The sequence below is a fragment of the Pseudorca crassidens genome, chromosome 2 (genome assembly GCF_039906515.1).
Source record: "Pseudorca crassidens isolate mPseCra1 chromosome 2, mPseCra1.hap1, whole genome shotgun sequence".
Lineage (NCBI taxonomy): Eukaryota > Metazoa > Chordata > Mammalia > Artiodactyla > Delphinidae > Pseudorca > Pseudorca crassidens.
In genome coordinates, this window is record NC_090297.1 from 911,025 (window position 1) to 926,911 (window position 15,887).

Below are 15,887 nucleotides of genomic sequence, written 5' to 3' on the forward strand. Positions count from 1 at the left end.
AGTAGGACAGAAATCGTAAAGGTCAGAGCAGAAATAAATGAAATAGAGACTTTAAAAAACAATCCAAAAAATCAATGAAACTGAGAGCTGGTTCTTTGAAAAGATAAACAAAATTGATAAACCTTTAGCCCAACTCATGAAGAGAAAAAGAGAGAGGGCCCAAATACAGAAAATCAGAAGGGAAAAAGAAGTCACAACCAGAAATATAGATCAATGGAACAGGACAGAAAGCCCAGAAATAAGTCCACATGCTTACAGTCAATTAATCTACAACAAAGGAGGCAAGAATATACCATGCAGAAAAGACAGTGTCTTTAATAAGTGGTGCTGCTAAAACTGAACAGTTACATGTAAAATAATGAAATTAGAACATTCTCTAATACCACACACAAAAATACACTCAAAATGGATTAAAGACCTAAATGTAAGACCAGATACTATAAAACTCTTAGAGGAAAACATAGGCAGGATACACTTTGACATAAATTGTAGCAGTATCTTTTTGCTTCCACCTCCTACAGTAATGAAAATAAAAACGAAATAAACAAATGGAACCTAGTTAAACTTCAAAGCTTTTGCACAACAAAGGAAATCACAAACAAAATGAAAAGACAAGCCAGAGAATGGGACAAAATATTTGCAAATGAAGTGACCAACAAGGGATTAATCTCTAAAATATACAAACAGCTCATGCAGCTCAATATCAAAAAAACAAACAACCTAATCAAAAAAATGGACAGAAGATCTAAATAGACATCTCTCCAAAGAAGACATAAAGATGGCCAAAAAGCACATGAAAAGACGCTTGACACTGCTAATTATTAGAGAAATGAAAATCAAAACTACAATGAGGTTATCACCTCACACCAGTCAGAATGGCCATCATCAAAAAGTCTACAAACAATAAATGCTGGAGAGGGTGTGGAGAAAAGGGAACCCTCTTGCACTGTAGGTGGCAATGTAAATTGGTACAACCACTATGGAGAACAGTATGGAGGTTCCATAAAAAACTAAAAATAGAACTACCACACGGCCCAGCAATCCCACTCCTGGGCATACACCTGGAGAACACCATAATTTGAAAAGATACACGCACCCCCAATGTTCATTGTAGCACTATTTAAAATAGCCAAGACATGGAAGCAACCTAAATGTCCATCAACATATGAATGGGAAAAGAAGATGTGGTACATATATACAATGGAATATTACTCAGCCATAAAAAGGAATGAAATAATGCCATTTGCAGCAACATGGCAGGACCTAGAGATTATCATACTAAGTGAAGTAAGTCAGACAAAGACAAATGTCATATAATATCACTTATATGTGGAATCTAAAAAAAAATGGTACAAATGAACTTATTTACAAAATAGAAACAGACTCACAGACTTCGAAAACAAACTCAAGGTTACCAAAGGGGAAAGGTGGGGGGAGGGAAAAGTGAGGAGTTTGGGATTAACACATATGCACCACTATATATATACAGTAGATAACCAACAAGGACCTACTGCACAGCACAGGGAACTCTACTCAGTACTCTGTAGTAATCTATGTGGGAAAAGAGTTGGAAAAGAGTGGATACATGTATACATATACCTGAGTCACTTTGCTGCACACCTGAAACTAGCACAACATTGTAAATCAACTATACTCCAATATGAAATAAAAATTAAACTAAAAAAAAGAAGTTACAACTGACACCACAGATATACAAAGGATCATAAGAGATTACCACAAAAAATTATTTAAAAAAAAACTCCAAACAAACAGAAGTCCAGGATCAGATGGCTTCACAGGTGATTTCTACCAAACATTTACAGAAGAGTGAACACCTAGCCTTCTCAAACTATTCCAGAAATTTGCAGAGGAAGGAATGCTTCTGAACTCTTTCTACAAGGCCAGCATCACTCTGATACTAAAACCAGACAACAATATCACAAAAAAAGAAAATTATAGGCCAATATCACTGATGAACATAGACGTAAAAATCCTCAATAAAATATTAGCAAACTGAATCCAACAATACATTAAGAGGATCATACACCACGATAAAGTGGGATTTATACCAGGGATGCAAGGATGTTTCAATATCCACAAATCAATCAATGTGATACATGACGTTAACAAATTGAAGAATAAAAATCATATGATCGGGACTGCCCCGGTGGTGCAGTGGTTAAGAATCCACCTGCCAATGCAGGGGACACGGGTTCGAGCCCTGGCCAGGAAGATCCCACATGCCATGGAGCAACTAAACCTGTGCGCCACAACTACTGAGCCTGCGCTCCAGAGCCCATGAGCCACAAGTACTGAGCCCGTGTGCCACAACTACTGAAGCCCGCGCGCCTAGAGCCCATGCTCCACAACAATGAGAAGCCTGCGCATCATGATGAAGAGTAGCCCCTGCTCACTGCAACTAGAGAAAGCCCGCGCGCAGCAATGAAGACCCAATGCAGCCAAAAATAAATAAATAAATAAATAGATTTTTTAAAAGGCCATCAACTGAGCGGCAGATGATGTTGGCAAATATATCCAATAAGCTGTTAATATCCAAGATATATACAAACTCATACAACTCAACATCGACAAACTGAACAACCTGATTAAAAAATGGGCAGAGGATCTGAATAGATGTTTTTCCAAAGAAGACATACAAACGCTGGCCGAATACGGAGGAAAGGGAGCCTTCCTGCACTGCTGGTGGGAATGTAAAGTGGTGCAGCCACTGTGGAAAACAGTATGGAAATTCCTCAAAAACTTAAAAATAGAACTACCATATGATCCACCAATTTTACTCCTGGGGATTTATCAAGGGAAAAAAACCCAAAACACTAATTAGAAAAGATATATGCACCCTTATATTCATTGCAGTACTATTTACAATAGCCAAGATATGTAAGCAACGTAAGTGCCCATCAACACGTGAATGGATAAAGAAGATGTGGTATATATACACAAGGGAGTACTACTCAGCCATAAAAAGAATGAAATCTTGTCATCTGCAAAAATATGGATGGACCTCGAGGGTATTATGCTAAGTGAAATAAGTCAGATAGAGAAAGACAAATAATGTATGATTTCACTTATATTTAGAATCTAAAAAAACAAAACAAATGGACAAACATCATAAAACAGAAACAGAGTCATAGATACAGAGAACAAACAGGTGGTTGCCAGAGCGGGTGGGAGTGAGAGGGGGAGAGAAATAGCTAAGAGATATTGGAAGGTACAAACTTCCTGCTGAAAAATAAACAAGTCACAGGGATGAAGTGTACAGTGTGGGGAATATAACAATAACTATATAGTATCTTTGTATGGTGGCCTATCGTAACGAGACATATCCTGTGATCACTTCAAAATGTATAGAAATATCGAATTATTATGTTGTGTAACAGGAACTAACATAGTGTTGTAGGCTAATTATATTTCAAAAACAAACAAAATCATAGAAAAAGAGGTCAGGTTTGTAGTTACCAGAGGTGGGGGATTGGGGAAGGGGGAATTGGATGAGGGCATAAAAACGTACAAACTTCCAGTTATAAGATAAATAAGTACTAATGATGTAATGTACAACATGGTAAATGTAATTAACACTTTGTATGTTATATATGAAAGTTGTTAAGAGGGTAAATCCTAAGAGTTCTCATCACGAGGAAGAAGTTTTTTCTATTTCTTTAATTTTGTACCTATATGAGATGATGGATGTTCACTAAACTTATTTTGGTGATCAGTTCATGATGTTTGTATGTCAAATCATTATGCTGTACACCTTAAACTTATACAGTGCTGTATGTCAATTATATTCCAATAAAACTGGAAGAAAAAAATCAAATCAAAAACTATAAATTCACCTTATATTTTGAAAATAAGAAACATACTTCTAAATAACCCGTGGGCCAAAGAAAAAAATCATAATGAAAATTATAAAATGTTTTTAACTGAGTTATAATGAAAATATCATATATCAAATTGAGTGTAGCCAAGGTAGAACAGAGTGAATTTGTAATCCTAAATGCTCATATCAGGAACAAGACAGGCTAAGTATTAACGTGCTAAACATGCAACTCAAGGGGTTATAAAGAGAGCTGCGATATAAACCCAAAGAAAGTAGAAGAAAACAAAAAAGATTAGAAATTAATGCTGCAAGACAAACATGTGATAGAGATGTTCCTCAAAGCCAAAAGTTTGTACTTTTAGAAGATTTATAAAACTGACAAACCTCTAATGAAACTGATAAATAAAAAGAGAAAGAACAAATCATCCATATAAGAAGAAAAGGGTCTCTAACTACAGATACTACAGACATGAAAAAATGTAAAAATGTCACGAGCCACTTTACACCAATAAATTTGAAAATTTAGACAATGGACAAATTATTAGAAAAATATTACTAACCAAAATTGTTTCAAGAACAAAAAATAGAAAACTTGAAAATTCCCACAGGCGTAAAAGAAATTCAATCAAGAGTGAAATATGGGGACTCCGGGAGGGCTCACACCAAGGAGAACCTCCCAGAAATGCTGCTGCCAGTGTCCCTGTCCTCATGGTGAGGCACAGACACCCCCCGCCTCTGCAGGAGACCCTGCAACACTAGCAGCTTCCATGGACCCCTGATTGCTGCTTGAGGAGAATTGCCCTGTGGATTTGATTGACCAAAGATTGTGATATAAGCAGTTTCAGGTGACTGGCCCAGCAGGAGTGAGAAGCATTTATCTTCAGTATAAACTTCATTATTCCACAGCGTCTCTTCATTTGCCTGGGAGGTGAGAATATTGAGACTCAAGGAGATTAAGCAATGGAGTATTTTCATTGCTCAAATGTAATGATGCCATGATTTTGATGGAGTGTTGACCACCCCTCATACACTGCTTTCTTCACCCAAGTGCTAATTCCATCTTATGAGATGCTGTGTCCTCTCCTGGCTGAGGAAACCAGGATATACAGTGAGGGCAGACAGCAGAAGCAAGAAGAACTACAATCCTGAAGCCTGTGGAACAAAAAACACATTCACAGAAAGACAGACAAGATGAAAAGGCAGAGGGCTATGTACCAGATGAAGGAACAAGATAAAACCCCAGAAGAACAACTAAATGAAATGGAGATAGGCAACCTTCCAGAAAAAGAATTCAGAATAATGATCGTGAAGATGATCCAGGACTTCGGAAAAAGAATGGAGGCAAAGATCAAGAAGATGCAAGAAAGGTTTAACAAAGACCTAGAAGAACTAAAGAACAAACAAACAGAGATGAACAATACAATAACTAAAATGAAAACTACACTAGAAGGAATCAATAGCAGAATAACTGAGGCAGAAGAATGGATAAGTGACCTGGAAGACAGAATGGTGGAATTCACTGCTGCGGAACAGAATAAAGAAAAAAGAATGAAAAGAAATGAAGACAGCCTAAGAGACCTCTGGGACAACATTGAACGCAACAACATTCGCATTATAGGGGTCCCAGAAGGAAAAGAGAGAGAGAAAGGACCCGAGAAAATATTTGAAGAGATTATAGTTGAAAAATTCCTTAACATGGGAAAGGAAATAGCAACCCAAGTCCAGGAAGCGCAGCAAGTCCCATACAGGACAAACCCAAGGAGAAACACACCGAGACACATAGTAATCAAATTGGCAAAAAATAAAGACAAACAAAAATTATTGAAAGCAGCAAGGGAAAAACGACAAATAACATACAAGGGAACCCCCATAAGGTTAACAGCTGATTTCTCAGCAGAAACTCTACAAGCTAGAAGGGAGTGGCATGACATATTTACAGTGATGAAAGGGAAGAACCTACAACCAAGATTACTCTACCCGGCAAGGATCTCATTCAGATTCAATGGAGAAATCAAAAGCTTTACAGACAAGCAAAAGCTAAGAGAATTCAGCACCACCAAACCAGCTCTACAAGAAATGTTAAAGGGGGCTTCCCTGGTGGCGCAGTGGTTGAGAGTCCGCCTGCCGATGCAGGGGACATGGGTTCGTGCCCTGGTCCGGGAAGATCCCACATGCCGCGGAGCAGCTGGGCCCGTGAGCCACGGCTGCTGAGCCTGCGCGTCCAGAGCCTGTGCTCCGCAACGGGAGAGGCCACAACAGTGAGAGGCCCGTGTACTGCAAAAAAAAAAAAAAAAAAAAAAAGAAATGTTAAAGGAACTTCTCTAAGTGGGAAACACAAGAGAAGAAAAGGACCTACAAAAACAAACCCCCCAAAATTAAGAAAATGGTAATAGGAACATACATATCGATAATTACCTTAAACGTGAATGGATTAAATGCTCCAACCAAAAGACACAGGCTTGCTGACTGGATACAAAAACAAGACCCATATATATGCTGTCTACAAGAGACCCACTTCAGACCTAGGGACACATACAGACTGAAAGTGAGGGGATGGAAAAAGATATCCCATGCAAATGGAAATCAAAAGAAAGCTGGAGTAGCAGTACTCATATCAGATAAAATAGATTTTAAAATAAAAAATGTTACAAGAGACAAGGAAGGACACTACGTAATGATCAAGGGATCAATCCAAGAAGAAAATATAACAATTATAAATATATATGCACCCAACATAGGAGCACCTCAATACATAAGGCAACTGCTAACAGCTATGAAAGAGGAAATCAACAGTAACACAATAATAGCGGGGGACTTTAACACCTCACTTACACCAATGGACAGATCATCCAAAATGAAAATAAATAAGGAAACACAAGCTTTAAATGACACAATAGACCAGAAAGATTTAATTGATATTTATAGGACATTCCATCCAAAAACAGCACATTACACTTCCTTCTCAAGTGTGCATGGAACATTCTCCAGGATAGATCACATCTTGGGTCACAAATCAAGCCTCAGTAAATTTAAGAAAATTGAAATCATATCAAGCATCTTTTCTGACCACAATGCTATGAGATTAGAAATCAATTACTGGGAAAATAACGTAAAAAACACAAACACATGGAGGCTAAACAATACGGTACTAAATAACCAAGAGATCACTGAAGAAATCAAAGAGGAAATCAAAAAATACCTAGAGACAAATGACAACGAAAACATGATGACCCGAAACCTATGGGATACAGCAAAAGCAGTTCTAAGAGGGAAGTTTATAGCTATACAAGCCTACCTCAAGAAACAAGAAAAATCTCAAATAAACAATCTAACCTTACACCTAAAGGGACTAGAGGAAGAAGAACAAACAAAACCCAAAGTTAGCAGAAGAAAAATCATAAAGATCAGAGCAGAAATAAATGAAATAGAAACAAAGAAAACAATAGCAAAGATCCATAAAACTAAAAGCTGGTTCTTTGAGAAGATACACAAAATTGACAAACAATTAGCCAGACTCATCAAGAAAAAGAGGGAGAGGACTCAAATCAATAAAATTAGAAATGAAAAAGGAGAAGTTACAGCAGACACCGCAGAAATACAAAGCATCCTAAGGGACTCTATGCCAATAAAATGGACAACCTGGAAGAAATGGACAAACTCTTAGAAAGGTATAACCTTCCAAGACTGAACCAGGAAGAAATAGAAAATATGAACAGACCAATCACAAGTAATGAAATTGAAACTGTGATTAAAAATCTTCCAACAAACAAAAGTCCAGGACCAGATGGCGTCACAGGTGAATTCTATCAAATATTTAGAGAAGAGCTAACACCCATCCTTCTCAAACTCTTCCAAAAAATTTCAGAGGAAGGAACACTCCCAAACTCATTCTATGAGGCCACCATCACCCTGATACCAAAACCAGACAAAGATACCACAAAAAAAGAAAATTACAGACCAATATCACTGGTGAATATAGATGCAAAAATCCTCAACAAAATACTAGCAAACAGAATCCAACAACACATTAAAAGGATCACACACATGATCAAGTGGGATTTATCCCAGGGGTGCAAGGATTCTTCAATATACGCAAATCAGTCAATGTACTAAACCATGTTAACAAACTGAAGGAGAAAAAACATATGATCATCTCAATAGATGCAGAAAAAGCTTTTGACAAAATTCAACACCCATTTATGATAAAAATTCTCCAGAAGGTGGGCATAGAGGGAACCTACTTCAACATAATAAAGGCCATACACGGCAAACCCACAGCAAACATCATTCTCAATGGTGAAAAACTGAAAGCATTTCCACTAAGATCAGGAACAAGACAAGGTTGCCCACTCTCACCACTATTATTCAACATTTGGAAGTCCTAGCCACGGCAATCAGAGAAGAAAAAGAAATAAAAGGAATACAAATCGGAAAAGAAAAAGTAAAACTGTCACTGTTTGCAGATGACATGATACTATACATAGAGAATCCTAAAGATGCCACCAGAAAACTACTAGAGCTAATCAATGCATTTGGTAAATTTGCAGGATACAAAATTAATGCACAGAAATCTCTTGCATTCCTATACACTAATGATGAAAAATCTGAAAGAGAAATTAAGGAAACACTCCCATTTACCATTGCAACAAAAAGAATAAAATACCTAGGAATAAACCTACCTAGGGAGACCAAAGACCTGTATGCAGAAGACTATAAGACACTGATGAAAGAAATTAAAGTTGATACCAACAGATGGGGAGATATACCATGTTCTTGGATTGGAAGAATCAATATTGTGAAAATGACTATACTACCCAAAGTAATCTACAGATTCAATGCAATCCCTATCAAATTACCAATGGCATTTTTTTACAGAACTAGAACAAAAATCTTAAAATCTGTATGGAGTCACAAAAGACCCTGAATAGCCAAAGCAGTCTTGGGGGGGAAAAAACGGAGCTGGTGGAATCAGATTCCCTGACTTCAGACTATACTACAAAGCTACAGTAATCAAGACAATATGGTACTGGCACAAAAACAGAAGTACAGATCAATGGAACAGGATAGAAAGCCCAGAGATAAACCCATGCACCTATGGTCAACTAATCTATGACAAAGGAGGCAAGGATATACAATGGAGAAAAGACAGTCTCTTCAATAAGTGGTGCTGGGAAAACTGGACAGCTACATGTAAAAGAATGAAATTAGAACACTCCCTAACACCATACACAAAAATGAACTCAAAATGGATTAGAGACCTAAATGTAAGACTGGACACTATAAAACTCTTAGAGGAAAACATAGGAAGAATGCTCTTTGACATAAATCACAGCAAGATCTTTTTTGATCCACCTCTTAGAGTAATGGAAATAAAAACAAAAATAAACAAATGGGACCTAATGAAACTTAAAAGCTTTTGCACAGCAAAGGAAACCATAAACAAGACGAAAAGACAACCCTCAGAATGGGAGAAAATATTTGCAAATGAAGCAATGGACAAAGGATTAATCTCCAAAATATATAAATAGCTCATGCAGCTCAATATTTAAAAAAACAAACAACCCAATCCCCAAATGGGCAGAAGACCTAAAGAGACATTTCTCCACAGAAGACATACAGATGGCCAAGAGGCACATGAAAAGCTGCTCAACATCACTAATAATTAGAGAAATGCAAATCAAAACTACAATGAGGTAACACCTCACACCAGTTAGAATGGGCATCATCAGAAAATCTACAAACAACAAATGCTGGAGAGGGTGTGGAGAAAAGGGAACCTTCTTGTACTGTTGGTGGGAATGTAAATTGATAGAGCCACTATTGAGAACAGTATGGAGGTTCCTTAAAGAACTAAAAATAGAATTACCATATGACCCAGCAATCCCACTACTGGACATATACCCAGAGAAACCCATAATTCAAAAAGACACATGCACCCCAATGTTCACTGCAGCACTATTTACAATAGCCAGGTCATGGAAGCAACCTAAATGCCCATCGACAGACGAATGGATAAAGAAGTTGTGGTACGTATATATGATGGAATATTACTCAGCCATAAAAACGAACGAAATTGGGTCATTTGTAGAGACGTGGATGCATCTAGAGACTGTCATACAGAGTGAAGTAAGTCAGAAAGAGAAAAACAAATATTGTATATTGACACATATATGTGGAACCTAGAAAAGTGGTACAGATGAACCAGTTTGCAGGCAGAAATTGAGACACAGATGTAGAGAACAAACGTATGGACACCAAGGGGGGAAAGTGGCGGGGGTGGCAGTGTGATGAATTGGGAGATTGGGATTGACATGTATACACTAATGTGTATAAAATGGATGACTAATAAGAAAAATAAATAAACAAACATTAAAAAAAAATTTTAAAAAAAAGTCAAATATGTTCCCACCAAGAAAACTCTAGGCTCTGAGGCTTCCCTATCAATGTCCATGAAATATTTGAGGTTCAAAATGTTCCAGTTTCACACACTTTCTTCCAGGAAAGAGAACCAGAAGGTCCACTCCCTGGTTTGTTTCGTGGAATCACTTAACTTTTGCTACGAGAGCCTGGTGGTGACAACAGGGAAAGGAAAACCACAGACCAGCCTCACTCTTGAGGTGAAGTACCACCTGGCTAAAGCCAGCAACACGTAGACAGGATGACACATCACGACGAAGACGGACTTGCTTAGCACTAGAAATCAAGTCAACTCACCACACGAGCAGACCAGAGAAGAGAAATATACAATTGACTCAATGCAGGAAAAGACATTGATGAAATTCAACATCCCACTTACACTTTTTAAAAATGTAGCAAACTGGCGTTAGACTTCTTTAATGTGATAAAGAATGTTTGCCAACAATAATCCACAGGAAGCGTCATACTTAATCATAACATTATTAAGACTTCCCTGGCGGTCCAGCGGTTAAGACTCCGTGCTTCCACTGCAGGGGGTGTGGCTTGGATCGTCCCCGCAAGCCGCTCGGCGTGGCCAAAAGAAAAAAAATCATAAACGTTAAAAGCATTTCCTTTAAGACTGAGAACAAAACAAGGATGCTCTCTGAAGCCACTGGGTCTCCTGACTGGAACAAGGAGAGAAGAAAGAAGTACAAGGCATGAGGAGTGGAAGGGGAGACAGTTGTTTTCAGATAACACGATTGTGCATGTAGAAAGTCCAAATGAGTACAGAGATAAATTGTTAATGTTATCGAGACAATTTAGTAATGTTGCTAGATATAAATTCGGTAATAAAAATCAATGATATTCCTATTTATCAGAACAAATAATGAGAAAGCAAGATTTGGAAAACTTATTTACAATTTCACCAATAAATATGAAGTACTTGGGAATAAATACAAGAAAAAGGGAGTAGGACCCCCGATGAGAAATGATGAAGCCCCGTCCCCGTCAGGCGACGTGAAGTGAGACCTAAAGAAAGGATAAGTGGAGTCAATGACCCAGGTTCTTCAACAAATGGATGCCGTGGGGGGAAAGGGAAGCGGAGCTGTTCTGAATGTAAAAGCCGTGAGAGACAAGTCAACCGCATGCAAGGGGGGGTTCTGGTTTGGAACCTGAGTCAAGCGAGAAACTGTAGAAGACATTTCTGAGGTAACGTGGGAAAATGAACACCAAGTGGTATTAGATTTTATTAAGAAATCAATGTTAACTCGGCTGGGGTTGATAATGAATTTGTGGTTATGCTAAAAATAAGTTCTTTTCAGTTAGAATTGTGTACTAAACAGTTTACGGGTGGGGCTTCCCTGGTGGCGCAGTGGTTGAGAGTCCGCCTGCCGATGCAGGGGACACGGGTTCGTGCCCTGGTCCGGGAGGATCCCACATGCCGCGGAGCGGCTGGGCCCATGAGCCATGGCCGCTGAGCCTGCGTGTCCGGAGCCTGTGCTCCGCAACGGGAGAGGCCACAACAGTGAGAGGCCCGTGTACCACAAAAAAAAAAAAAGAGTTTATGGGTGAACTATTACACCTGGGGTTTTCTCTGAACTACATCAGCCAAGCGCTACAAGTGAGAAGCAGTAGAAACTCCAGGATTGACTCGATTCTGGTGACCACTGAAGGGGGGCTCGGCGCCCGACAGTTCATAGGACCACTACGTGGTGAGTTTGAAATTGTCCATAACAAAAACCTAAAAAAGAATAAAACCAATATAAATAAATCAATGGAGAGGTGCATGTTCACGTAATGGACACTCAATGCTGTCAGGATGCCAGTTCTCTCCAAATTGCTCCACAGAGGCATTAAAAACCCCCCAAACTCCGACAGGGCAGCGTGTGCACACGTGTGCAAGCGGCGGGCAGGGAATGCACATCTCAGTCCACATGCTAAGAAGCTGCGTGTCCACCCCGGAAATCAGTTCCTTGGGGGCCAAAGCCTCACAGGTGAAGAGCAAAGCTGCTACGGTGAAGGCGGAGGGGCCTTCATGCCTTCAGGTTTTCCTAAACAAGACATCAAAAACATTAAGTCACAAGACGAAAAGCTGGCAGAGTCTCGTACACTTAAAAACTTTGGTTCAGGTGACACCCTAAGGAGGGTTTAAGAAACACTACAGATTAGAAGATAAACGCAGCACATTTCCCAAAAGGTTTACCATCAAGACATGCAAGGAACATCGTCGGCTCAACAGAGAAGGTGGGCAGCCCAACAGCAAAACGGCGAGGCCATGACAGGCGGGTTACAATAAAGGACGTTCAGATGGCTGGATTCATGCCTGTCTTCCTGGCATTAGTAATAGTGCTCCCTGTAACTCTTAACAGAGTCCTGGCCAGATGATGAACTGTTTCTTGGTGATAAACCAAAAAGGGCTGCTCAACCTCATTTGTAATCAAGGAGATGCAGAGTAAAGCCACATACTATTGTTACACAGCCGTCAGACTCGGTAACACCTTCCGAGCCTGAGTATACCAGGTGGCACAAAGGACACGAAGCAGTGGGGAGGCGCACGCCCTAACGGTGGGAGGGAAAACCGGGACAGGTGCTTTGAGAAGAGCTCAGCATCGTATCGTAGTTAAGTATATACACGCCCTCTGCACTGGTATCCTATTGCTGCCGCAGGAAATTGCCGCACACTCAGGGACTTAGCACAGGTGTGTCATCTTACAGTTCCGGAGGTCAGGAGTCTGAAATGAGCCCCACTGGGCTAAAATCGAGGTGTCGGCAGGGCTGCCTTCCTGTCCGGAGGCTCTGGGGGAGGGTCCATTTTCTTGCCTTTTCCAGTTTCTAGAGGTCACCCGCGTGCCTCGGCCAAGGCCCCATCCTACCAACTTCAAAGCCCCTACTGTCAGGTGGTCTTTCTCGGGCTGCTTTCTTTCTGGCTCCCCTCCGCCTCCCTCCCCACTAGGAGGGCCCTTCTAGGTGCACTGGGCTCACCGGGATAACCCAGCACTATCTCCCATCTCAGAGTCAGCTGACCAACAACCTACATTCCCAGTGCCTGTAACCTAACACATTCACGGGTTCCAAGGGTCAGGACACGGCGGTCTCCGGGGGCCATTATTCTGTCTACCACGCCCTCTGACTCAGCAATTCCTCTCCTAGGCGTTTACCCTACAGAAACTTAGATGCTGTATTAGTTTCCTGGGGATGCCGTAACAAAGTACCACAAACTGGCTGTCTTAGAACAACACAGAAGTATTTTCTCATAGTTCCGGAGGCCAGAAATCTGAAATCAAGGTGCCAACTCCCACTGAAGTGCTAGGGGAGGAACTATTCCAGACTTCTCTGCTAGCTTCTGGTTCCCGGGCTTGTGGCAGCGTAACTCCAATCCATGTGACAGTCTCCCTGTGTGCGTGTCTACGTCCAAATTCCCGTTTATAAAGATGTCTGTCATATTGGAGGAGGGGCCACCTTCCTCCAGTATGACATCGTCTTAACCAATTACATCCCCAATGACCCAATTTCCAAATGAGGTCATATTCTGAGATACGGGGGGTTAGGATGTCAACATATCTCTTTTTTGAGGAGACACAATTCCACTCCTAACACACATAGATACCAGGAGCCATAACGAGACCCCAGAGAGCAGTGTTCGTAAGAGCAGTAACTACGGAAACAACCCACAGCCATCGGCAGCAAAACGACTGTGAGATCCGCACCGTGGCGAGCCAGCTGTGATGGAGGTGACGACCCACAGCTCGTGCAGCAGTGTGGATAAGGCTCTTACACACAACCGAGAGGGAGGAAGACACAAGCACAGGCTGCCTTTCTTCTTCCCCTTCCGCCCCAGGTGGGCCTGTGAAACAGGGTCCACAGTGGCCCAGACTGGGTGACAGAGCCTGAGTGGAGGAAGGCAGTCAGTCCAGTGTCGGGTATGAGAGCCCGAGCGGGGGGCGGGGGGAGGGGGTAGGTGTCCACTGTGTGCGCCACTGGCTCAAGCCCTGGAGGGATGACATAGCTTCAGAGCCTCAAAGTACTGCCCAACAAAATACTCGTCAGTTACAAAGGGCAAGGCAACTTCCCAGGCGAGATGCTGGCAGATACCACCTTCATCAAGTGATCAAAGCAAACTCGTCACTAATGTGACAAATGGACCACTGTGAGCCACCTGACGGGATGGAACGAGCAGAGAGCGACACGTGGCCTCACTTCTGTGGCTTCCCTGCCAAAGACGCATAATGGGAATCTGATCACGAGGAAACATCAGACAAACCCAGAGGGGCTTTCTACAAAGTCACTGGCCTAAACCTTCAAAAGTGTCAGGGTCACGAAGCCAAGGAAAGCCTGGTGAATGTTCTGGAATGAAGGAGACTAAAGCACCACGATGACTGCTCAGTGCAGTGGGGGGTCCCAGACCGGACCCTCTCGGGTTTGTGACTTTATGGGTCTTTGATGGTCGTGTGTGGTTATGCTGGAGATTGTCCTTATGTGTAGGAAATGCACACGAAAGTATCTGGAGGTGACAGCGCATCACGCAGGCAACTTATCCTCAACTGCTCCAGGAAACACGTTTTTTATGTTGAACTTGCAACTTCTACATAAATTTGGGATTGTTTCAAACATTAAAAAAGAATATATACAGCATTTTCCCATTTATATAAGGTTTAAAAACAGGTGAAACAATATTGTTTACAAACGGTAAAACTAAAGAAAATCAAGGAAATTAGAATCAGAAAGTCAGGCTATGGTCACCGGGGAAGGGTCTGCGTGGGGCATGGGCGGGGTAGGTTGACTTGGGGTGCTGACCAGGTTCAATTTCTGGACTTGGGTAGTGACTAGTGATGCTGGCTTTATAACCAGTCCTTCAGCAGTACCTGTGAGTGTACTCGCCATCGGTCTACAGGGATAACCCATCAGGGAATTCTTTGGACTGTGGGTACCAGAGCCGGTCCGCCCATCACCTGCTTCAGTACTTGGCTCACGGCAGATGGTCAAGGAGTGTTTGTCAGATACATAATGTGAGCACGTAAAACGACGGAAACAAATAATAGAGATTTCCAGAAACAGGTAACCATTAAAAACCAAACTGAGATGACCTCGGAATTCCTTTCCTCTGCCCGGACCCTCAGCGTCCCCTCTTCTTACCAGCCGGGCTGAGCCCTCGAGTTTTGCTCAACGGTGTCCTAGATGTGAAAGGACAACATCGCAACGTCCGCGCGGAGCCGGAGCAGAGCTCAGAACCCAAGCTTCACGGCACGCTGGGGTCCCTGAGACCGGCCAGGGGCGACCCCCACTCCCCGCACTAGCACTTAGTTCTTGGGCAGAACTTCCACGATGAAGGCGCTGATTTGTGCCTGAGGGGGCGGCTAAAGTCCTCGACCCAGCCCCAGGCTCCGGGGCCAACGGACCCACCTCTCCTCAGACCCGCCGGGGTACGAAGGGCGCGCGCTCCGGGCGGAGAAGCTGCTCGGCTGCGGCTGGCTGCGCGGTTTGGAGCGGGCAGCTCCATGGCAACGGACGGCTCCACCGCGGTGTGGGGGTGCCCGCGCCCCCCTTCCCCGCTCGCGCGATGGCTCGGTCCGGCGGCGCGCCCCCTGCGCAGGCGCAGTGAGGCCGAGGCGGCCACTTGCGCCCCGAGCGCGGGAGGGAGGCGGGGGCGCGC

At 42.1% G+C, this 15,887-nt stretch overlaps 1 protein-coding gene across 4 annotated transcripts in view; it reads right to left on the reverse strand.

The window, feature by feature from the left end:
* CFAP74 (cilia and flagella associated protein 74) overlaps nucleotides 1-15,719 on the reverse strand; it is a 77,713-nt gene extending 61,994 nt beyond the window's left edge. For 3 of the 4 annotated variants that reach the window (XM_067717736.1, XM_067717734.1, XM_067717737.1), the window contains exon 1: nucleotides 15,371-15,700. The gene's annotated coding sequence lies outside the window, so the exon portion shown is untranslated. Of the gene's footprint in view, nucleotides 1-15,370 lie in introns of all 4 variants that reach the window. The other variant, XM_067717735.1, reaches the window with a different exon arrangement.
* Between the last annotated feature and the right edge of the window lie 168 nt (nucleotides 15,720-15,887).